Source organism: Primulina tabacum, chromosome 14 (assembly GCF_025594145.1).
Source record: "Primulina tabacum isolate GXHZ01 chromosome 14, ASM2559414v2, whole genome shotgun sequence".
NCBI lineage: Eukaryota > Viridiplantae > Streptophyta > Magnoliopsida > Lamiales > Gesneriaceae > Primulina > Primulina tabacum.
The window spans coordinates 5,789,264-5,813,917 of record NC_134563.1 but is presented as its reverse complement, the minus strand read 5'-3'; the positions used below and the strand labels follow the sequence as shown (position 1 = coordinate 5,813,917).

The following is a 24,654-nucleotide window of genomic DNA, read 5'->3' as shown; positions in this document are numbered from 1 at the left end:
TCCTATGAGGAATAATATAATATTTATTAATTATTTGAATTATTATTATTTTAAAAATTATTTCAAAAAATTTCGAACATTGAACTTACATTCACACGTCGTGACCGTTCATTAACGAATGTTCAATCTTCATGCCTGTGTGTGTACGTATAGCTCCCATTATTTTGGGTCTCGCTAATGCCAGTTGGTGCTGCATTCAAAATTGAACAAAAATAACAATAATAATATTACTTACTGTGATAAGTATGATTATAAGAAATACGTCCGATAGAAAACTTTGAAAATAAACAAGTTATTTACCAGAGTAGCTCCATATTCATCATATGACTAAGATCCTGCAATATGATTGGTCGTGCCAGTCCTTGGGCCAGGAGGCTTGCTGTCTGTTGTCCTTGTTTTTTGAAGCACTTGTCTTCCAACCTTGACTTTGCCAAACAGCATACCAACTGGCCCATTGTTCTTCGCTTACTATCTGAGAATATCGCCTAGAGGCTCTCCACGAGTGTATGGTGTGACGGTAAAGGTTTCCAAATTGCCTAAGCCACAAATTTCTAATACTCGTCATCTTCTTCGGTTCACAAAAATTTTGAACTAACGTATATAATTCATTTAAATGAAAATTAACAAAATTTAACATATAAAAAATCAATCTAAAAAACAAAGTAAAGTTTGCAGTATTTTAGTACTTACGACGAACTCATCATGGTACAACAGATTTTGTTCAGGCGTGACATAATTCCATGAAAGCCCACTAAGGTAGGTCTACAATGTGAATCCAGGAGTAATGTATCTCGACATCTTACCATTATTCGGCATAAACTTGTTATAGATAATTTAATTAAATATTGTAATAAATTAATATGTACTAATTTGTATAATACTACTTATTTTAATAATTTATTTAACATAATAAAACAACTTACACGCTATTCTGCACCGATAAAACTGTACGGTTATCCACATGCGTGTTGTCCGGTTGCTGTGAAGCCATAAATACTATATAACTAGAAATTGAAAGTAAACAAATTACATGAAAAAATATGTGGTATTTCAAGTATGAAACTGATATGTGAATACTCAAACTGAAATTTATCAATCTCAAATTTTACATTAAGTCCATTAAACAGGAGCAACAACATAAATAGAGCATTATATTACACTAAGAAAGACAAGACACATTGAACAAAAACAACCATAAGTAAAAAAAAAAAAAAAAAAAAAACCTTGCATTGATAATTCTAATCATTGTCACTGTCGTTGTGAAATATATCGTTGATTGATGCTTGAACATCATCTCTATCATTATTACTGTTGTTCGCATCAAGATCATTATTGTACAGAACCATGGCATCGACAAGATTTTGTCATGTCAACAAGAATTGAGTTTCAATGACATGATTTTCAATTTTGTTATTTTGAAAAACATATGTTGTTGCATCAATTGCATTTACACTCGACTCCATATTTGTAACATATACACTTTTTCTTAAACTGCTCACGAATGGAGCCAATTTGAATTTGCTCTTTTACTTGTTGGGTAAGTCAAATACACAACTTGTAAAGCTTGTGTAGCAAATACAAATGGTTCGTAATAACCTAATTTTTTTTCTAATTAACATCGACAATGTCAAACTTCTTGTGTACGCTTATCCCTAATCTAGGACGAGTATCAAACCTGATAAACTTAATTTAATTGCGGTAATGATAGTAAAAACCAGTAGATCTCGTTAAGTGAAACAAGAAGACTATATAAAAACAGAAGTTCTCTTGTCGCCTTAACTAAGCAGTACTCTTCGAGTACTTATCAGTTTAGAAAAACAGAAACTTGACTCACTGCTAGAAATAGAACCTATCCTTGATATATTAAATGTTATCGTTACTTTACCAAGTACGAGTATTAAATGCTTTATTAATGCTGAACAAAGTCATTTAATACGCATTACATATTTTAGTATGTAACAAGACTGATTGTTCTGAAGCCTTTTTGCATGAACTACTTTTACCAATAAGGCTGTTTCTATCAGAAGTCAAAGAAGCCGTTTAGATTTTAGACGTTGGATTCAAGTTATCTATATATATGGATCAAACCCATTTGATGGAAAGAACGCTGATTTTTTATCAAGAAACATACTATCTATCAAATGTTACATTGAGCAATCGCGAACAAATCGTTATCTTCCAAGCACAACTTGCAGAAAAGCAGTACACACTTAATTTCTTACATCTGATCTTTGGAGATCATTTTGTACTGCTGTTTCTTCACCTCTTCTAGTAAAACGCCTTACGATATTCTTTTGTAGAAGAGTTTGTAAACTGAAAAAGAGTCTTTTCTAGAACCTTGTCATATTGAATCATATTGTGTTGAGTTATTAAGAGTTTCAGTAGGCAAAGTGTGATGGCCCGTATTTCGTATTCATAATTTTTCTAATTTATTAAAAATTTTCCCTTTAAATAAATAAACTTGCAACGTATAAAAACTTTCGTAAAATAACCCAACGGTTTAACATAAACATAGCAGCGGAAACAGAATAATGTTTTAAACAATAACTTAAAATATATAAAAGTTATAACAAGAGTTTGAACATAAAACTGAATAATTAAACGTAAGGTCCTCGGGTTCGTACTACCGCTGATCCGAGCTAACTCACTGGTCCCCGCCATCAGCCTCTGCATCGTCAGTACCTACATCAATCAAGTCTAGTGAGTCTAAAGACCCAGTATGCATGTATCGTGAATAACAAGTAAATATATCATAAAATCGCATGCAACGTAAAAATATCGTATCGTAAAGCGTAACGTAAAAATCGTATCGTGAGTAATTATAAATATGTGCATATCTGAAATTCATACGTAAAAGCTTTGCTCGATAAAGCTCTGTCATAATATATCATATCGTAATTTTTGGTAGAGATAATGTTTCTACGCAAGTGGCCCATAACATAACATGCACGTCTGATCAGACTAAACCACAGTATAATGGGCGGTAGTGATCATCACAGCCCTTGGACTAGATATCCGTACCCATACATAATCGTAAACCGGTCGTAAGTCACCGGCTGAAGAAATCCTATAAGCGTAAGGTGGCCACAAGACACATCGCATATATCTCAAAAATAAACAATTTATATTTTTATGCACGTAATATAATTATTATCCTGTTTTAATTTACCAATTGAGTTGGATCGTTCTCAGGCTCGCTGCGACCTAATTCTAACATGAGACACATGCAAATAATCTCAACTTGACCAACATCTCATAATCGAACTAAAAACGAGACAATTACGCCCAACAAACTTAGTATCTAACCATGACTCCGTACCAACCCGAACCAACATCAAACCATCGTTTAGTCATGATTAAAATACACCTAAAATACTGGAAAATATATACCAAGGGCTGTAATACACGAAAATTGTGCATGGAGGCCAAAATAAAGGAAACGCTCTTTCGAGAGTCACTTTGGTACATTGCACCGTAAATTCTCGTACGACCTCTAAACTTAACCAAATAAAAAACGGACAAAAACCTGACCTTCCTAACTCAATAAGGTACTGTCCAGTCCAAGACCATAGGCTAAAAGCCAACCAAGAACTCGTATGTGACCTCTGAACCGCAGCAAAGCTGCTGTAAAATTCCAGAGGCAGCAGCTGTGCTTGCTTCGCTTTGATTACAAGGCTAATGGTCATTGGGGCTTGAACCACCGACCAAAACCTATTACCAACATCCTAAGGTGTGGCTTGAACCATGGCTAAGGGTTAGAAGCCAAGCAAGAGCTCAAACAAGCCTCTTGAACCGAAGCTCAAGTTGCTGTCAAAAAAATGCAGTAGCAGCACTTGTGCTTGCATCGCTTCATTAACGAGGCTATCGGCCATTGGGGCTTGAACCACCAACCAGAGCCTCTTACCAACATCCTAAGTAGTGGCTTGAACCGTGTCTAAGGGCACTAGGCCAACCACAATCCACCCAAACACCTAGGACAACACAAAGCTCAAACCGAGAACACAAAGAAAAATTCTGTACCATGCGATTTTTTGGATCCCTTGCTGTCATGTGTCATTCCAGTGGTCATATTATCGACCATGGCTCGATCTAGACATGATGAAGTGTTGTATGAACCAAGATTAAGGGCTAAAAGCCAACCAAGATCCATCCAAAACTTCAAGAGCCGAAACTCACTCACAAAAAAATCAGAAATAGAAACCGAGGGACACTTGTGTTGTTTTGCTTTAAAAACCGATGGGGCCATGAACCAAGCCATGAAAGGTCATCTTGGTCATGTCCTAGACATGCTAAGGAAGGGTCCTAACCGTGGTTACAGGCCCAAAAGCCAACCAAGATTCGAACCTCCTTGAACAATCAAAAACAAGAATTTCGAGACTCAACTTGCAACTATGGAGGAGTTGTTGTCAAATCTTGAATCCACCGAGTTGGGGGCTTAAAATAATGGACCAACATGATCCTAACTCACCCTAGTCGTGCCTAGGTGCAGCCTTGGGTGCCTGGAATCGAACCAACCCACTGAAATCACAAAACAATACCAAACGTGAATCATGAAGGTAGCCGAGAAAATTTGTGCAGAATTTTGTGAAATGTTACTGTCATAATTTCGGTTTTTACCTTTAAATCATGTACATGTAATGTTTAAAAATCAGTATATGACTTGATTGAAGAGCAAAGAAACCATATATACATGCCTTAAGTTGTTTTTACAATAAACAACACAATACGTCGGATCGGGAGACACGGCAACGGAAATGAAAACACCTTGCTATTGTTGCTGTCTTGGGTGAGAATTGTAGCTTCTAAATCTCTAATATTTCGTGATAGGGAGAATGAAGAAGGTGGTGAATGCTTGTGGTCAAATAAGGTGGTGCATGGGTGAGTTATTGATGTCAAGTTGGGGGGACATGCATGTTGAATGGTTGTCATTTGTTTTCTTGTTGTTGGGGGAGTTAAATGGTGTCAAGTTGGGATTGTGTGGAGTAGAATATGACCGAGAGTAGGCTGCCAATTAGTGTAGGATTTGTTTAAGTTTTGCTAAGTAGAATCCTAGGCTAGATAAGCTTGATTAAAAGGTTAATTAAGCATAATCTTGATGAATTAAGAAGCTTATAAATAAATTAGTTATTAATTAATTAAATTAGACTTAAATCCACTTGATTTCATTAAAATAAATTATTTCTTAGCTCGGAATAAATTTAGGAATATTTTTGAATAATAAAATTCATCTCCGATTTCCTATCTCCGGTCCGATCTCGCGTATATATCTAAAAAGCTAAAATTTGAAATACGCGATTTAAAATCCTTAAAAATAACGTAAATGATTTAAATGCAATTAAATCAACAATTTCTTAAAATAATAACCATTTAAAATTAAATAATATAAATTATGCACATATCTACGCATATTGGTTTTTTTTTCGGTTTCTACACAAAGGATAAGTCCTGCTGAAGTGGGTGTGTACGAGTGTTGTACTGTAAAATCCAAAGTCTTTTAGTAATACCTTCTGAAAACAGAAGAAGGTGAGACGTAGAAAATTTTATCTTCGAACTTCCAGAAACAACTACTGTTGTACTGCCTATTGTTATTATTGTTTTTCATCCTACTCCATTGGATTGTTTCCTGCACTTATTATTGTGATCTGCTGGACGTAATTTTGAACAAGAACAGCTACAATCTCTAACAGGATTCTAGCACCTTTTGCAAAATCTATCGGTAAAGAAAAGAGTTTATTCACCCCCCTCTAAACTCTACATCGATCCCCAACAAGTGGTATCAGAGCAGATTTTTCTTGTTCTGAAATATTTATAAATAGTTATGGCACATTTCAGCAAGGTTCTTATGTTCTCAAAAGAAGACTTTGATGATTGGAAGATCCGTATGCAAGCTCATCTTGCAGCCCAAGATGATGACATGTGGTATGTCATCACAGATGGTCCTCTAAAAATTTTAAAGCCTAATACAACTGTTGCTGTTACTGATGGTGCATCGCAAATGGTTCAAAAACCAAGAAGCGAATGGACTGACGAAGATAAGAAGAAAGCCAATCTCGAAAACGTCGCGAAGGACATTCTTTATAAAACTCTTGATAAGAACACATTCAGCAAAATCAAGATGTGCTCTACTACGAAAGAAATTTGGGAAAAGTTCATTCAAATATGTGAAGAAAATGAGCAGAAAAAGGAAAATAAACTGTCTGTAGCAATGCAGAAGTTTGAAAATCTGAAAATGAAAGCTGGAGAAACTCTAAATGAGTTTGATGAACGGTTCAGCAGCCTGGTTAAAGAACTAGCATCTCTAGGTAAAGAGCATGGCAACAGAGAAATAGCACTCAAGGTGATGAGAGCTTTACCCAGGGAATGGGACGTCAAAACAATGGCTATGAGAGTCTCTAAAGATCTAAACAAGTTAGAGCTACATGACTTGTTCGCTGACTTAAAGGCCTATGAGTTCGAGCTAGAAGTGAGAAGCGGAGAAGCGCCCTCAACAAATCTATCAACCAAGGCTCTTGCTGCTACTACTTCTACTGCTGCTGCTGCTGTAGTTATTCCACAAGCAGTACCTGCTACCATCATTGAGATCAATTCGGAAAATACTACTGAAAAAATCAGCAAATGATGCTATGTCTCTCTTTGTGAAGAAATTTTCCAGATTTATGAAAAGAATCACCTAGCTTACCAAAGTCCTAATCGGAACTTCAAGAAGGATTCACCACCTGGTGATATGGCGTGCTTTAACTGTGGAAAGATCGGTCACTTTATTGCTGATTGTCCAAAGCCCAAGAAGAATGACCAGAAGAAGAAAGAATACAAAAGGAATGACGAGAAATTCAGAAGAGACCGCAAAGCGATGATTGCTGAGGAAAGCAAGTCTAAATGTGCGGATTCTAGTTCTGAGTCCTCTGACTCAGAAAGTCATTGTAGCGAAAGTGATGCAGAAGAGATCAAGTGTCTTATGACGGATATTGAGCCAACCTCGACATCTGGAGATGTACTTGACTTTGACTTTGACGAATTTACACGGACTGATTTGATTAAAGCACTGCATGACATGATGGAAGAGTACTCAAGACTTTCTCAGTCATTCGAAGAAGTTAAGACTGAAAATCAAAACTTAAAAAATCAAGTCAGTAAGTTCACTTGTTTGCAAGAGAATAGCTGCAATGATTTAAATGTTGAGATAAGTTAAAAACTGAGAATGACAGGGTTAATGCAAATTACCAGACGATGAAGTCTGAGAATCAGGAGCTATCCATTCTGGTAAATGCATGGAACAAGTCTTCTGTTTCTTTAGAGAAGATGCATGAGTTGCAGAAGCAATCCGGTGACAGAAGTGGTCTCGGATTCAGCAATAATGAAAGCACTTCTGAAACTAGTACCAAGCCAGAACTGGATAAAGGCAAAGGGAAATTCATTCACTTTGTCAAATCCAGTGTGGTATATGAACCTGAAATACCAACTGTTCGAGTTGAAAGGAATGCAAATCAGATGAACAGAAGAAAGCATTACAGTCTGGGTTATGTTGAACCTAAAGGGAGAGTTCACCAGAGTGCTGGATCCAATAGAGAATTCAACTCAAGAAAACAACCTCTATGAAGGTTAAAAACTACCAGTACTATAATTCTAGACTTGTTCAGAAGAGATACATGCCAAACAACACAAACAGAAGGGAAGAAAAACATTCCAATATGCATACTGTTAGAAATAATAGACCTTCTGTTGCACACACCTGTTTGGATAGCCGAAGTACAAGGTCACCAAAAATTGTACAAATGTGGGTTCCTAAAGGACTGATAAGGCTTGGACCCAAATAGATTTGGGTACCATATAATAAAATTTGTGTTTGCAGGAACAACAGAAGAAAATCAAAATCAGCAGCTCCACATGGTATCTGGATAGTGGATGCTCCAGACACATGACTGGACAGAAAAATCTGCTATCAGAAGTAATGAGTTGTACTGGGCCAAAGATAACTTTTGGGGACAACTCAAAAGGTAAAACCGTGGATAAGGGTAAGATTATCCATGGTAACATAACTATCAATGATGTACTACTGGTTGAGAATCTCTGTTATAATTTGATTAGCATTAGTCAATTGTGTGATAATGGTTATTCTGTAGCTTTTCAAAAGCACACATGCATAGTTAAAGATTCTGCGGAGTCTACTGTATTAACTGAAAAGAGAGAAGGCAACACCTACAAAGTTTCATAGAACTTAGATCATGCTACTGTTCCTACATGTTTAGTTGTCTCTCTTGCTGATAAGCATTGACTCTGGCACAAGAGATTGAATCACCTGAGTTTCAAGTCAATCAATAATCTCAAGAAGCAGAACTTAGTTGATGGACTGCCCAATATTAACTTTGTTAAGAATCATGTGTGTTCTGCATGTCTACTTGGAAAGCAGGTGAGATCTAGCTTCAAGAATAAAGGTAGTAAATCAACTTCAAGGTGTTTGCAATTATTGCATATGGACCTGTTTGGTACAATCCCTATCATGAGCTTAGGGGGAATGAAGTATACACTTGTTGTTATTGATGACTTTTCTAGATTTAGATGGGTAATATTTCTTACTGGAAAAGATCAAACCAGTAGTCTCCTGATCAAGCTTCTGAAAAAGATTCAAAATGAAAAATCTATTTCCATCATTAAAATCAGAAGTGATCGGGGTACTGAGTTTACTAACAAGATTCTTGAGTTGTACTTAGATGAACAGGGTATTCATCATGAATATTCAGCTGCCAGAACGCCTCAACAAAATGGAGTGGCTGAGAGGAGAAACAGAACTCTTAAGGAAGCTGCTAGAACAATGCTAGCAGATGCAGACATCTCTCAACGCTTCTGGGAAGAAGCAATCAACACAGCATGCTACACACAAAACAGAACCATGATCAACAAAAGGCACAATCAGACTCCATATGAAATATGGAAAGGGAGTAAGCCTAACGTATAATTTTCATGTATTTGGTTGCAGATGCTTTGTTCACAACAACGGTAAAAATTATTTATCTGCATTTGATTTAAAATCAGATACTGGACTATTTCTTGGTTATTCAACAGTAAGGAAAGCTTTTAGAAATTTCAACAATAGAACTCTTAATGTTGAAGAATCTATTCATGTTGTCTTTGATGAGGATAGCAGTGTTCCTGGAATCTCTAACGTATCAAATCTATGTAACAGGTTAGACAGGATTCATCTGGAACTGGATAGTGAAGATGACGCAGAACCTATAGTTAAAGATGCTCAAAATCCAGAACCAAACATTCCTCTGGTAGAACCAATTGTTCAGACACAAGATTTATCAGAACCTGAAGTGAACATTCCAGAACCTGCTACTGCTCCAGCTGAGCCCAATTCAAATACATCAAATCAGGAAGAAATCTCATTAAACCCTTTTGTTTGGAGGAAATCACATCGTCCATCGTTGGTTATTGGTAATCATGCAGCTCCATTAAGAACTAGAAGGCAAATGATTAATGAATTTACGCATGCTGCCTTTATCTCCCAGGATGAACCAAAGAAAATTGAAGAAACTCTTCTGGATCCCAGTTGGATAGAAGTGTGGTTTCTTGTACCCAGACCATCTCATCAAGCCGTTATTGGAACTCGGTGGGTATTCAGAAACAAACTAAATGAAGAAGGCACTGTGGTCAGAAATAAAGCAAGAATGGTAGCTCAAGGTTTTAGACAAGAAGAAGGAATAGACTATGATGAAACATTTGCATCAGTAGCAAGGCTTGAAGCCATCAGAATATTTTTGGCCTTTGCTGCTTTCAAAAATATCAAGGTTTATCAAATGGGCGTAAAAAGCGCTTTCCTAAATGGTCTACTGCAATAAGAGGTTTACGTAGAACAACCTCCAGGTTTTATCGATCATTTCTCACCTCATCGTGTATTTAAATTACACAAAGCCCTGTACGGTTTAAAACAGGCATCTAGAGCATGGTATGACACACTCTCACAATTCCTTGTCAATCATGATTTTACAATTGGCACAGTAGATAAGACTCTATTACCCTAGTTAAGAATAAGCACATTTTGTTAGTACATATTTATGTTAATGACATAATTTTTGGGTCAACTAACCCTTATGTGCAAAGTTTGCTAAGTTAATACAGGTCCAGTTTGAAATGAGCATGATAGGAGAATTAACATTCTTCCTAGGACTGCAGATCAAGCAACTTAATACAGGAATTTTCATAAATCAAGCCAAGTACACCAAGGAGCTACTGAAAAAGTTTGCCATGGAAGCATGCTCTGCTGATTCCACTCCAATGAGCTCATCTACTAAACTTGATAAGGATGATAGTGGAACTCCAGTAGAGGTAACTCAGTATCGTGGTCTTATTGGTTCACTGTTATATCTTACTGTCAGTAGACCTAATATTATGTTTGATGTTTGCATTTGTGCAAGATTTCAATCTAACCCTAAGCAGTCACATTACATTGCTGCTAAATGTATTCTGAAGTACTTAAAGGGAACTCAAAATGTCGGCTTATGGTATCCCAATGATTCATATTTTAATCTTATTGGATATTCATATGCTGATTATGCAGGTTGCAAGCTAGACAGGAAAAGCACAAGTGGTTTTTGTCAATTACTTGGTGATAGGCTGATCTCCTGGTTTAGTAAAAAGAAGACATCCATAGCTACGTTTACTGCAGAAGCAGAATACCTCGCTGCTGGAAGTTGCTGTTCTCAAATACTATGGATACAACAACATCTTAAAAACTATGGAGTTCATGCTTCTGAATCACCTATCTTCTGTGACAATACCAGTGCCATTGCAATTACGCAAAATCCAATACTTCATTCCAGAACAAAGCACATCGACATTAGAAATCATTTTATTAGAGATCATGTGCAGAAGAAGAACATTCGTCTGGAATACGTTTCTACTGATTTACAAAACCTCTGCCTGAGAATAAGTTTTCTTATTTCCGTAATATACTCGGCTTAATTGATTTAACTTGATTATTTTTGTAAAATCAATTATATTTTATTCGACTAACATTGATTTAATTGCAAAAGAGTAAAGAGACAACATGTCACAACTATTGTTATTTTATTTAGAATGTAATCGAAACCAGGTTACGCGATCTAATTCATTTCCTACAGAGTCTTGCCACTCAGAAATCCAGTTATTCAACTCTTGACTCCTAATACTTTTAAAGGATTCTGTACTGAAAATAAATTCTAGCTGATGCCATTCCTTCCAGAGCATCAAGTGAAGCAGAACTCCATCAGTAGTAAGCTCAGAAACATGATCAACTTCAAACTCCCGTTTGTACTTCCTTGCTGTTGCTCTTTGTGCAGTAGTAGAAGTCAAACCATTTTGCTACACATTCTGAAGATCCTGCACCTTGAACCATGAAGACATGACCTTTATCCAGATATATTTTTCAATGGTCTTCTTCAAAGCTTCCAGATGAGGAAGTGTCTCTAGTGTTACCATGACATGAGTACTGCTACAGGCATCCGAATTGCTTGAGTCCGACATATCAAATTGTTGTTTCGATAACATTTGTTGTTATCTTATTTATAGATAGGATGCATTTAATTTTGAAGAGTCTCAAGTCAACAGAACCGTTCTACTGATTTACATAGACTGAGTTTTTCTTATCCATTATTTATTTATTCAATCAATAAAAGCAGTAGATAAACAAAGACATAATAAAATGAGATTTTTCATTCATAAAACCAGAAGCATTACATAATGTTTATCTACTACATTTGTTGATATCAGCAGCTTGAAGTACTTCAGTGCAAAGTACTTCAGCAAGAACCTATCTAAGAACTGCTGGGAACCCTCTCCTTGAATGATTATGGTTGTGGAAGAGGTGATTCCACAGCCTAGTCCTAATAATTTTGAACAATCTTACTGATTGTTCATATTATAAACTGGGGATTTTCTTCCCAGCCCTCATATCTTGAAAAAAGATGTCTTCAAACATCTTCTTACGAGACGCTGGAAGTTGCTTCTAGAAATCCTCTACTGATTCAGACTCTGGAGAAGACTCCGAGAGATTACTTGTTCTACCCATTTGATTTGATAAAACTAAATGACTTAGTTTGTGAACTTGCAGGCACTTATATAGAATCTTGAAGAGATGAAAAGACGGCTGTAATGCCCGAGATTTTGATTCTGTTGATATGAGATTATTGATTTTGAACTGATATGATGATAGACGGATCACTCCGAGCCCCGGTTGGGTAAAACATAAGAATTGTGTAAACTTTGGACAGAAAGTCTAGGCGCCCGAGCGGTAGAAAATAACTGCCCGAGCGCCAGTGTTCAACAAGATGAAAAATCAGCCAGAGAGTCTGGCGCCCGAGCGGTAGTTTTTGACCGCCCGAGCGCCAGTGTTCAATAAGAATTGTCTCGGACAGAACATTCCGCGCCCGAGCAGTAGTTTACAACCGCCCGAGCGCTGCCTGATATGGATGAAAAAATGGGACACGTATCTTTACATGCAAGTTGGATATATATATGTACATAACTTCAGTTCCCTTGGAGGAAAATCAGAAGAAAGGAACGAGAAAACTTCAGAGAAATCCTTACACCTTTTCACCTGGTAGATTTGTGAACGATCCGTCCGTCAGATTTTCAATCCAACTTCAGTACCGTGTTTGTATCGACGAGAGCTTCAACTGGATGTAAGTTTTACTACGTTTTGTTATGATTTGAAATTATGATATAGAAGAAATCAGATATGATTCATATATGGTGTTCTTGATATAGTAGACATCATATAATTGAAATCGGATTGAAGAACGGGTACCGTATGAAATTTTTATGATTTTCAGAGTTGATTTGACTGAGATTTGATATCAGATTTGTATTGTTATTGATTATGAGTTTTGGGAATTGATATCTATTGATTTGTATTGCTGGGTGTATTGAAATGGTGCAGTTATGCCGTTGAAACAGAATTTAATTGAGTTCTGATTATATCCAGTATTGATTTGAGTGGTGTATTGATATTATACTCCTCGTTATTGTCATTTCCAGATTGAGTAATTGACAGATTCGAATTCAAGACTTCGACAGAACTAGAAACCACAGAAGAAAGGTATAAATCGATGTCGATCCGGGATTGCACAACTCGAGTCTGATTTAACTTGAGTTTCCCAAAATCACATACTTAATTGTCATTGCCTCGATATATTGCAATGTCTGAGATTGAGATGCTTATTCTATTGATTTATAGCAAAGCGTGTGTTGAGTCATGGGCGGAGATGCCTAGTCATTGGCAGGATATGCCAAGTCTGTGGCGGATATGCCAAGACACTGGATATTTGGTTTATATCGATGTTTGCTTAGGAATTGATTTATTCCTATCGCTGAGATTCGATATATGAAACAATGTCCAGGAACCGGGATCCCTAGATTAGAAATGAGTCGAGTCTGAGATGACGAGTCACAAGTTTATTTACAGTTTTATATCATTCATGTTTTCAGATTTGATACATGTTAATGATAACTGTTATATGCTTTTATATATGTTTTTATATGATTGCATGTTTACATTGTTTATACTGGGATTATATTCTCACCGGAGTTATCTGGCTGTTGTCTTGTTCGTATATGTGCATGACAACAGGTGGGACAGGATCAGGGTCAAGAAGAGAATGAGAAGACAAGTTAGTGTGGAGATCCGGATCAGAAGTAGATAGGTTTCAGCACTAGATATATACTAGTTGAACCCTAGTTTGATTTTAATGTATTGAGTACAGGACATGTACTTTACTTTGGATATGTATATCAGATTGATTACATTACGTTTCCGTATTTGTATTTAAAAAAAATTTAGACCCTGTTTATCTTAATTGATTAAATTATTCCTAAGAATGATTAAGAAATGAATTAGCGTCCGGGTCCCCACATGGCTATCTGACTACTCGAATACCTAGAATCATCTGTCACTTCCCCAGATTTCGTATCTTCACATTTATTAGTTGCATTAATTTAGGGGGAACAGTATCGTTTTCAGACTGTCACTTTCGTACTTTGTCAGAAGCAGAAAGTGTGTTTGTCTTTTCGATAAAACAATGTGTCTACTGGTTTTTTATCCAAGTGCTGGAAATATTTCAGCACCATATGACTTCCAGTAGATATTATCATAAAACGACAAACCTTCTTCTGGTTATTTTCAGTAACCAATTGGACAGCCCGCTCTTTTTGTATTACCTTTCAAATTTTGAAATAATTAGTTTTTCTCTGACATCCTCTGTTTAACTTTTCAAATACTCAACCGCAAACATATTGACACGTGTCCTTGTGTTTCACTGACGGCTGTACACTTTTTGATTATTAACCGCCCTTTTCATTTCTTTTCATTTTTTACGTTTCCAGAATCTTGCCTACTAGCTACTGATTTCTCTTGTTCATCTCTCTTACAGATCTTATCTCAAATTCGTCTTGTTTACATAAATGGCCGGAGCTTACACTTTGAACGCTTATCTAGTTAACTTTGCTTCCGTCCTAACTATCAAGGATGAACAACTTGTCAAACTGTTTCAATCCATTGAGAAATCCGGACTCCGAAAATTTTGGCAAGCACCTGCCGTTATATACAAAACTCCTCTTTTGGATTTCTATGCCAAAGCAACCATACAAGAAGGAAAAATCACATATTCTCAAGGGAACGCATCTATCTCCATCGACGTGCTTCCGCTAAGGCCAAAGCCAACCGTCGCTAAATTTATTTCCATGAAAAAGGAGGTTGGAGATGCACAAATTGAGGCTCAAGAACCTCAGAAGAAGATAAAGAGAAAGAGAGTGGTTATCTCCACTGATTCTGATAAAACAGTCTCTAAGGAGTCTGCTGCTCCTATTTGAGCATCTGTCCTTGCCATCCCTACCAAGAAGAAAGCCCGCACTCTCCTTCGCATCAAGAAAACAGCAGCAATTGCTGATCTAGACGCTGTCCCATTGCGACAAGTATTTCCAGAAGCCGTGTCTTCTGTATCAGAAGTCACATCTGTCTCTAAACCAGCTGTTGTCCCTGCCGCCACCACTTCTTCTGTTCCTATTCTCAGACCCTCATCTGGAGTGGTCATTCGTGAATCTACTGCAGGGTCTTCTGCTTTTAGACCCGTATTTACTGCCTTATCTTTCAGGTAAAGGCAAAGGTAAACTCGTTGAAGAACCATCAGTTCACGCCGCCAAATCATTTGTTTCAACTGGTGTTGATCTTCATCTGGAAGATATTGAGAATTCTGCCAATAAAGAAATGACCTTCTTTGATGACTGGCAAAAGGTTCGAGTATATCATCCTCTTACCTTCTTCAAGACAAAAGGTGCTTTCGGAAAAATGGCCACAAATGAGGAAAAAGTGTGTGCACTTGCCAAAACTGAGAATGTGATCGAAGCGATGAAACGCCGAGGTTTCATTCATGAGAAGCTTAAGAGACAAAAATTGGAATCAGTTTTAAAGACTCTTCAGTCTAACTTTGATGCCAGGATTCCAACTGCTGCTCAAGATCAGAACGTGATCCATATTCTCTCTGAAAGATTGAGATTGATGAATGAGCAACTTCTTGCTCAAGAACAGGGGTTTGGTGAGCCCGTTCAATATTCAGTAGGCTTTGTTCCAGAATTTTCTCAGAATAAGCCAGTTGAGGAAAGAACCATGGCTTCTCCAAAAGCTAAAGTTTCTAGTACTCCTGCCTCTCTCAAATTGCCTACTCACTCTTCTTCTCTCATCTCTGTCCGTGAACTGGCTTCAGTGGATGAAGTCGTTCAATCCATTGTTGTTGATATCTCTGCTGCACCAGAAGCAGCCCTGGCTGATGACATGGTCCAACCGGTAACTTCTCCAGTTGCTCAACATTTAGCAGAATCAGATGCTGCCAAATCTCTGTCACTGCCGAATTTGGAAATCTTCTCTTCTGAACATCGAAGAGAAATGGTAGCTATCTTGACTGATCAAAATACAGCTGCTGAACAGTCGGAGGCCATCGAAGCCATGCAACCAGAAGAAAGACAATTTCCTGGATCCTCTGCTACTGCTAATAGCTCTTCTACTGAACAGATTCCTGCTGTCTCTACTGGTCCATAAGATCCCACCACTTCTACTGCCTTAGCTGTTCTTCCTACTGAGTAACCTACTCGCATTGCTCACTTTGCGCATCTAGCTGAAATATCTGCGCGCATGCTTGCTAAAAGTCCATCCTCCGATGAAGAACATTTTGATCTTGAATTTGAGATTGATTCACTTAAACGGAACATTGAAAGAATCTCAGAGATCATCAAAAAGATGTCTTTTGAACATGCTGGTGAAGTAAACGCCACCAAATTCTTCCAAGATCGCATAACGAACAATGTCATTAAAACAGCAGAATCGTTAACCAAGCTTGAAGTTGAATCTGAAATCTTCAGGAAGAATGTCTTGACCAGTCACGCCAACATAGTTCTTGGACAATCCGATGTTCTACGAACAGTTGCTGATCATGAGTCATCTCTTCGATCAATTTCGACTAAAATGGAGGCTACTGATTTGAAACTGGAATCCATTGACACCAAGATTGAGTCCCAATCTCAGTCTATTCAGATTATGAATGATCGTGTTTCGAATCAAGTCTCATTTTTGGAAATGATGAATGATAGCATTATCAGTCTGTCAGGCCGAATTGATGAAATGCTAACTCGCCTTGATGCCAAAAAGGGGGAAGCAGTGAGCAGAACAGAAGTAAGAACAGAGGAAGATAGATCGGAAAGACATCATCTAGCAGAATCATTCCTCATAAGCCAGGAACCTCAGGATGACGATGATGCACTTTTCAGAGACATTGAAACTGATGATTAATTTTTCTTTTAATTCTGATTTACTGTTTACTTACTCTTCAGTTTATAATTGTTATCTTTTGTGATTTAACTGTTTTCTTCATCTTACTCACTTCTAGGTTTTGGCATCACCGCAAAGGAGGAAATTAATAGACTTAATTTAATTGCGGTGATGATAGTCAAAACCAGTAGATAACGTTAAGTGAAACCAGAAGATTATATAAAAATAGAAGTTCTCTTGTCGCCTTAACTAAGTAGTACTCTTCGAGTACTTATCAGTTTAGAAAAACAGAAGCAGAACTTGACTCACTGCTAGAAACAGAACATATCCTTGATATATTAAATGTTACAGTTACTTTACCATGTACGAGTATTAAATGCTTCATTAATGCTGAACAAAATCATTTAATACGCATTACCTATTTTAGTATGTAACAAGACTGATTGTTCTGAAGCCTTTTTGCAGGAACTACTTTTAGCAATAAAGCTATTTCTATCAGAAGTCAAAGAAGCCGTTTTGATTATAGACGTTGGATTCAAGTTATCTATATATATGGATCAAACCCATTTGATGGAAAGAACGCTGATTTTTTTATCAAGAAACATACTATCTATCCAACGTTACATTGAGCAATCGCGAACAAATCGTTATCTTCCAAGCTCAACTTGCAGAAAAGCAGTACACGCTTAATTTCTTACATCTGATCTTTGGAGATCATTTTGTACTGCTGTTTCTTCACCTCTTCTAGTAAAACGCCTTACGATATTCTTTTGTAGAAGAGTTTGTAAACCGGAAAAGAGTCTTTTTCAGAACCTTGTCATATTGAATCATATTGTGTTGAGTTACTAAGAGTTTCAGTAGGCAAAGGATAAGTCCTGCTGAAGTGGGTGTGTACGAGTGTTGTACTGTAAAATCCAAAGTCTTTTAGTGATACCTACTGGAAACAGAAGAAGGGGAGACGTAGAAGATTTTATCTTCGACTTCCAGAAACAACTACTGTTGTACTGCCTACTGTTATTACTGTTTTTCACCCTACTCCATTGGATTGTTTCCGCACTTATTATTGTGATCTGCTGGACGTAATTTTGAACAAGAACAACTACAATCTCTAACAGAATTCTAGCACCCTTTACAAAATCTATCGGTAAAGAAAAGAGTTTATTCACCCTCCCTCTAAACTCTACATCGATCCCCAACAAAACCAAGAACATTTTTAAAAAAATGATTTGTTTCAATGGCAAACCAGAGTATTCAACCTCAATTACCTCTTCGAGCTGACCATAAAATTTTGTACATTCATCATGACTTGAAAGGCCGTGAACTTGAATCCCTGAATTTTTGGAGGCCTTTTACAATGTATAATTAACAGTGTGGAAACTAAATTCATTGACACAATAACTTTGATAATTTTTCACTTTTTGCACGGTCCAAATGCAACTTTCTTAATCATAGGATAGTCGAATTCAGTGGTCTGCAATGTTTTCTATGACAAAAATTAAATTATTTGATGTATATATGGTTCAATAATTAATAATATTAATTATATAGTCTGACAAAGCATTTGAACCATCCCAAAAAATTTGTCTGCAACAACGCCTCAACAACAGAAACAGTTATATCAGGATATTGTGCACGCATGATATTCTCATACAGTAATTAATTAAATTATATTACGAAGTTTTATATAAATGTTGGAACTTATAATTGTTGATTAAAAATTGAGTCTACTTGATGGATTTACTTTTCGTACATCACGAAAGGCTTGATTTTAACACAATTAGGTAGCGACAAATTTCTCAAAACCGTCATTACTTTGAATCTGATTTTCGAAATTGAAATTTGCGACGACATTTAATTAAAATTTTTGTCTCAATTAATGACATAATTATTTGAAACTGACTCTATGTAATTAATGGGAATGATTTTTGAAAATCGTCGTTAATTTGAAATTGATTTTCCAAATTTAAATTTGAGACGACATTGAATTTAAAAAATTTCGTCGCAATTAGCGGCATAATTATTTGAAAAACCATCGTTATGTAATTATTGTGACAGTTTAATGTTTCGTCACTATTGTAAAACGTCGCTAAATTTAGCGAATTTTGGCGACGATTTTAAAACCGTGGTAATTTGCCCACGGTTTTTTCGTTAAATTTAGCTACGGTTTTTTCACTAGCGTTTTTTTGTAGTGTATATGGTTAAATGAAAAATTGGAAGATGTCTTTCTTTTATTTTTTATTGTTATAGTTTCCTATATAAAATTTTGTAATAAAAATTTGTAAAATTGTCGCCCCCGGCCCCATCCCAATTTAATTAATAAAAAAATTAAAAAATTGAGTTTGTCAGACTTCGTTTTATTATTTTTAGCTCTTGTTTTGATCACTTATATAATGTATCTTATATACGTACATATACACACACACACACACACACACACACACACACACATATATATATATATATATATATATATATATATATATATATATATAATTCAAATGGATTTGAAATTCTTGATTTTAAATATATAGCTCTCCATTTGAATTCTTTATTTTAAATATATAGCTCGTCAATCTATATTTTACCAAACTTTTTCTTAGTGGCTTTCGCACACATGGAGGTTATTGGTTTCCAGCCTATATACCATTTTCAACTCATACTGAGCTAAGAAAAAGAAGAATTTAAATCTCAAAATAATAATGAATATAAGATTCTTATTTGGAATTTTTACAAAACATAAAAGGATTGATAAAAGATATACCAAAGAAATTAAACAACACAGGATTTTACCGAGATCCCATAGAATCATAAATTCATAAAAATCACCCATAAACGCCTTAAACGCCATTTCTCGGCTAAGCAGGCTGAAGTGCTACAAAATGAATTTATTTTTACTGGTTAAACTCGAACCTTGTGTTTACCATTTTCTGTTCATCTTTTTACCTTATGTTCTAACCAAAGACTCTTATATTACATTAAATTCCAAAAATTTAAATAGATCTTTTATTATCTCAATCTGATTCCAAGAACAAATAAATATAGATCATGTCATAGTAAGGTAATAATTTAGCACGAATACTTTAGCCTGTCATTCAGGCTAATCTTATGAAAAATAAAAATATAAAAACAGTAAGTAAAAACAAAAAATAAAAACAATAAGAACTTAAAAAGTTGTTATCAGAACTTCAAGCTTTTATTAATAAACTTCAGAAGGGTTTTTTACAAGAGAGAATAGAGGGAGAGCAAATTCAATCGTGTCCTCCTAAAGATACAGAAGTGACCTATAAATAGATAGAAGAGCCGGACATGAAACCCCGGATTTCATCTCAAAATAACAATAGTAAAATGCTTTATTAAAGCAAAAAGCAACATGGTTACAAAATTCAAAAAGTATACAGTGATATGCCACTTTTTGTCATGATATGTCATGATGTGTTATTCCACCAACTTTGAATAGTGAGATTCCACTTTCAACGATTTTAATCATTTTTGATATTATCCTTTAGAGATTTCTTCAGATTTTCAAAGATGTCATCTATTTGAGATAATTGAGGAGTATCATCCTCTGGATCTTGTGCATCCTGCGTGTGCATTAAATGTATGAATTGATTTTCAGCTGGATTCAGACGCCATAGATTTGTCTGACTTTGAATCAGAACATCCAATATTCTGGAAAAGATTCTTTTTCATTTCTTCAATATAAACCTCAATCATTTTTTCTTTTGAATAGATCTCAGAATATTTCTGAGTGAGAATCTTGAATGGACTCATAGAGGCTTTTTCCTTTTCTTTTTGATTATGAAATTCTGTTTGATATAATAAAATTTTCTCCTACATTTGATGAAGAGTGTCAAAACCATAAGGTTTTCCTGTTTCTGGATCATCACGCAATAATTTGTCCCAAAATTTAGTGGAACTAACTCGTCATATGCAAGGGATTCCTTCATCAGTATATCCAAATTTTGGTTGTCATTTCCAGATCCAAGGAATTCCAAATTCCATGAAAAATAGACATAAAGTCTTTCCATCTATCCAATGTTCAGAAAATAATTTTTAATACTTGGGGAAACATTTAAACCAAGTATTCATGGGTTTTATAAAAACCTCTGGCAAAATCTTTGCATATGGATCAAATATCTTCCACCAGATTAAAAACCAATTTGGAACTGGATGATGAAAAACATTTTCACAAATCTTTAAAAACAATGTATGTTTTAACTTTTCATTTTCATAAAACAGAGTTTTATTAAAACTGTCAATATAATCCCAAAAATTGAATTTAAAACTCATTTTATGAATTTCAGAATAAAATTCTTTTTCGATCAATGGAGATATACCCCATTCTTCAATAGATATTATCTTCTTGATAATGAACTTTGAGAAGTTATAACTTCCTTTTTGCTGAGTATTACTGAAAAAGTGAGTTATATCAACGCTTTTTGTAGATAATAGAAGATTTTCATAAAATCATCTCTGCTTGTAAGAACCATATACATATGATGTATTGGTTAAATATCTTTCCATGATAGTCCATGAGTTTTTTCCCATTGGATATCTTTTTCTTCTATAAGAAGAATCAATTCACGATGTTTTGTCTCTGTATATAGAGCTGAATCATTATCATCTTCTTTGATGATATTAGCATATGATGCTGAAGATTGAGAATCTGTATTACTTCTCTGCTTTTGTTTCAAAAATTCTTGAAACTCATTGTATAACTCATTATTTTGCTCAGTATTACTGGATGATGAACTGGATAAGTTCTGGGCTATTAGCCTTTGCTTTCCATGTTGTGCAATAATATTAGGGGGTTTTCCCCTACCACCTCGCCCTCTATAAGAGGACTCTCCTCTTCCTCGAGAATTCATATCTGTAGATGAAAACATTAGGATAAATATTCTCGAGTTAAGAAATCTGGCAAGTGATTATCTTCACCTTTCTTATAAATGATTTCAAAATCAAAAGGAGCTAAATGAGCCTGCCATCTTGCAAACATTTGTTTAAAAACATCATGTTTAAAATCTTTATTAAACATAAATTTTGCAGATTTGCAGTCAGATTTTATAATAAACTTTTGATTATATAAATCATCTTGAAATTTCAAAATACATCTGATAATAGCTAATATTTCTTTTGCTACTGTAGAGTAATTTTTTCTGGGCATTATTCCATTTACAAGAATAAAATCTAATAAGATATTCTTGTTTATTTTGGGGACCTTTCTGTTTTAAGATTCCTCCAAAACCTATATCTGAGGCATCAGTTTCAACAATTTTATCCCATTGGGGATTAGCAAGCATAAGACAAGGAAGATTTTTAACATTTTTCTTTATATTTTTAACAGTCATAGTATGTCTTTCAGACCAAGGTAAAGGATTTTTCTTTAATCTATCATATAAGATAGCAGAATTCTTAGTAAGATCTTTAATATAAGGAGAAATATAATTTAAAATTTCTAAAAATCTTTGTAACTGAGTTTTATCAGTTATAATATTAGGAAATTTTGAACCAAATTCTATACTTCTTTGTATAGGAATTATTTTTCCTTTCTCAATCATATGACCAAGAAATCTAATATTGGTTTGAAATAAAATCATTTTAGATTTTGAGATAACAAGACCATTTTGAATAACAATATTTTTAAACATATCTAAATGTTTAAAATGCGTTTCAATATCATTTGAAAATACTAAGATATCATCAATATAAACAATTATAAAATTACTATAATTATAAAAAATAACATTCATAATTTGTTGAAATTCTGAAGGGACATTTTTAAGGCCAAATGGCATTACAGACCATTCATAATGTCCTATTGGAACATTAAAAGCAGTTTTATATCTATCAGATTCTTTTATTTGAATCTGCCAAAATCCTGATTTTAAATCAAATTTTGAAAATATAATTGCATGAACCAATCTATCTAATAAATCTTTTTTATTAGGAATAGGATGCCTAATCCTATTTTAAAACCTTATTAAGAGGTTTATAGTTTATTACTAATCTAGGAACTCATCTTTCCTGCTCAGAATGTTTATTTACATAAAAAGCAGTACAAGACCAAGGAGATTGAGAAGATTTTATTAAACCTTTATCTAATAAAGAATGAATCTCATTCTGAAAAGAATATTCCTACCAAGGCTCGTCCTTGTCAAATGAATTCTAAATATTCAGAATTCATTTGACAAGGACGAGCCTTGGTAGGAATACTCTTTTCATCAAAATTCTCTTCAGTATGGAATAGAGATAATATGCTTCTTTCTATTCCAAAAAGCATTAGGGAGATCATTACATATTTTTAAAAAGAACTTATTATAAATAAGTTTAATTTTTTCCTGTAATTTAGGATTTGTAATTTGTCATCTATAATTAAAATATTAACTTCTTCTTTTAAAGAATTAATTTGAAAAGTTTTCCTATCAATCTTTTCTTGTAATTCATTAAGAATTCTATGAACAGGTTTAGTTATAAACTTAACAGAAATAGGATTACCTTGAAAAGTTCCTATTATACCTTTTTCATCAACATAACTTAAAGGATATATTTGATAAATAAAAGGAAGACCAAGTATAAGTTGGCTAGAAATATCTTTTGCTAATAAAAAACTGGTTTGAATACAGTTTTTATCTTTGCAAATATAAACTTTTGGTAATTTATAATTTATTTCTAATGGTTCTCCTCCTGCATGAGAAAGAGAATGAGTAGTTTTATAAAAATATTTCGTAGGAATTAATCCTTCCTGTATAACATTTAAATCTGCTCCACTATCAATCATAGCAATAAAATTCTTCTTATAAGAATTTTCAATTAATAAAGTAATATTGGTGTACCATTTTTGAGATATAATCATACTTAAAACAGATAAATGTTTCTGATTTGAATCAGGAAAAGAAATATCTTTAAGATTATCAAAACTTTCTGAATTATTATTAGTTTCAATAATTGAAATACGATAATTTAAACTATTATTATTATGTTGTAAAATTTTTACTTGTTCTTTAAGATTTTCTATTTCTTTAACTAAATCCTGTATAGTAACTGGATTTTGTTTATTATATTTCTGTTGTAGAAGATTTTTAACTTCTTTCATAGAATAAGCTTGTTCTTGTTTAACAAGAATGTTATTATTATTATTATTGCTAGTTGAAGCAGTATTCTTCATTTGATCAATAATTGTAGATTTTAATACTGGATTCTTAAACATTTTAAGGAATTCTAAAATATTATTGTTAGTTAACACATTAATATTTAAATCATTGAATTGAGACATAAGTTTAAAAAATCATTATTTTGATTTTTATTATACTCTATATGATTTAAACAAGATTTTCCTTGTATATAATTATTACATTCTTCTAAATCAGAAATATCAGATTCATTATCTATAATTTCATCTGAAATATAAGATTTTGAAGAATTCTCAGTTTCAATGTCATTATTATTATTCGAATCCATTGTTAAACTTAAATTTGTTGTGGAGATGCTAGTAAAAGTGGAGATGCTAGTAAAAACCAGTAGATGCTGGCTTAGTACAAAACCAGTAGATGTAAAATAGCAGAAAAATAGAAGCACTTGTAGCACTTGTCAAGTACTGTTTCTTAGCTAAAATCAGAACTAGAAGGATACAAAATTCGAAATATACACTAACAGAATCTTGCGTATCTCAAAGTCTCTAAATATTACCGTTGATCTATTAACGTGACACCAGCATTTATTGCTTCATTAAATGCCATTAAATGCTATGCAAGAACATTTAAGACGGTATACCATTTTTGGTATGAACTGCGACTGATTACTTTTGATGTATTTTGCCGGGTCCATTTTAAGCAATAAAGTTGAACCACCAAAAAGAAAAGAAC

General features: G+C 34.5%; 1 long non-coding RNA gene across 1 annotated transcript; it reads right to left on the bottom strand.

The window, feature by feature from the left end:
* Nucleotides 1-307: 307 nt before the first annotated feature.
* On the bottom strand, nt 308-1,006 carry LOC142524334 (uncharacterized). Its single transcript, XR_012814872.1, has 3 exons — nt 924-1,006; nt 691-762; nt 308-536 (listed from the first exon to the last, which is right to left on the bottom strand). It is a non-coding gene; the product is annotated as an uncharacterized LOC142524334 (long non-coding RNA).
* Between the last annotated feature and the right edge of the window lie 23,648 nt (nt 1,007-24,654).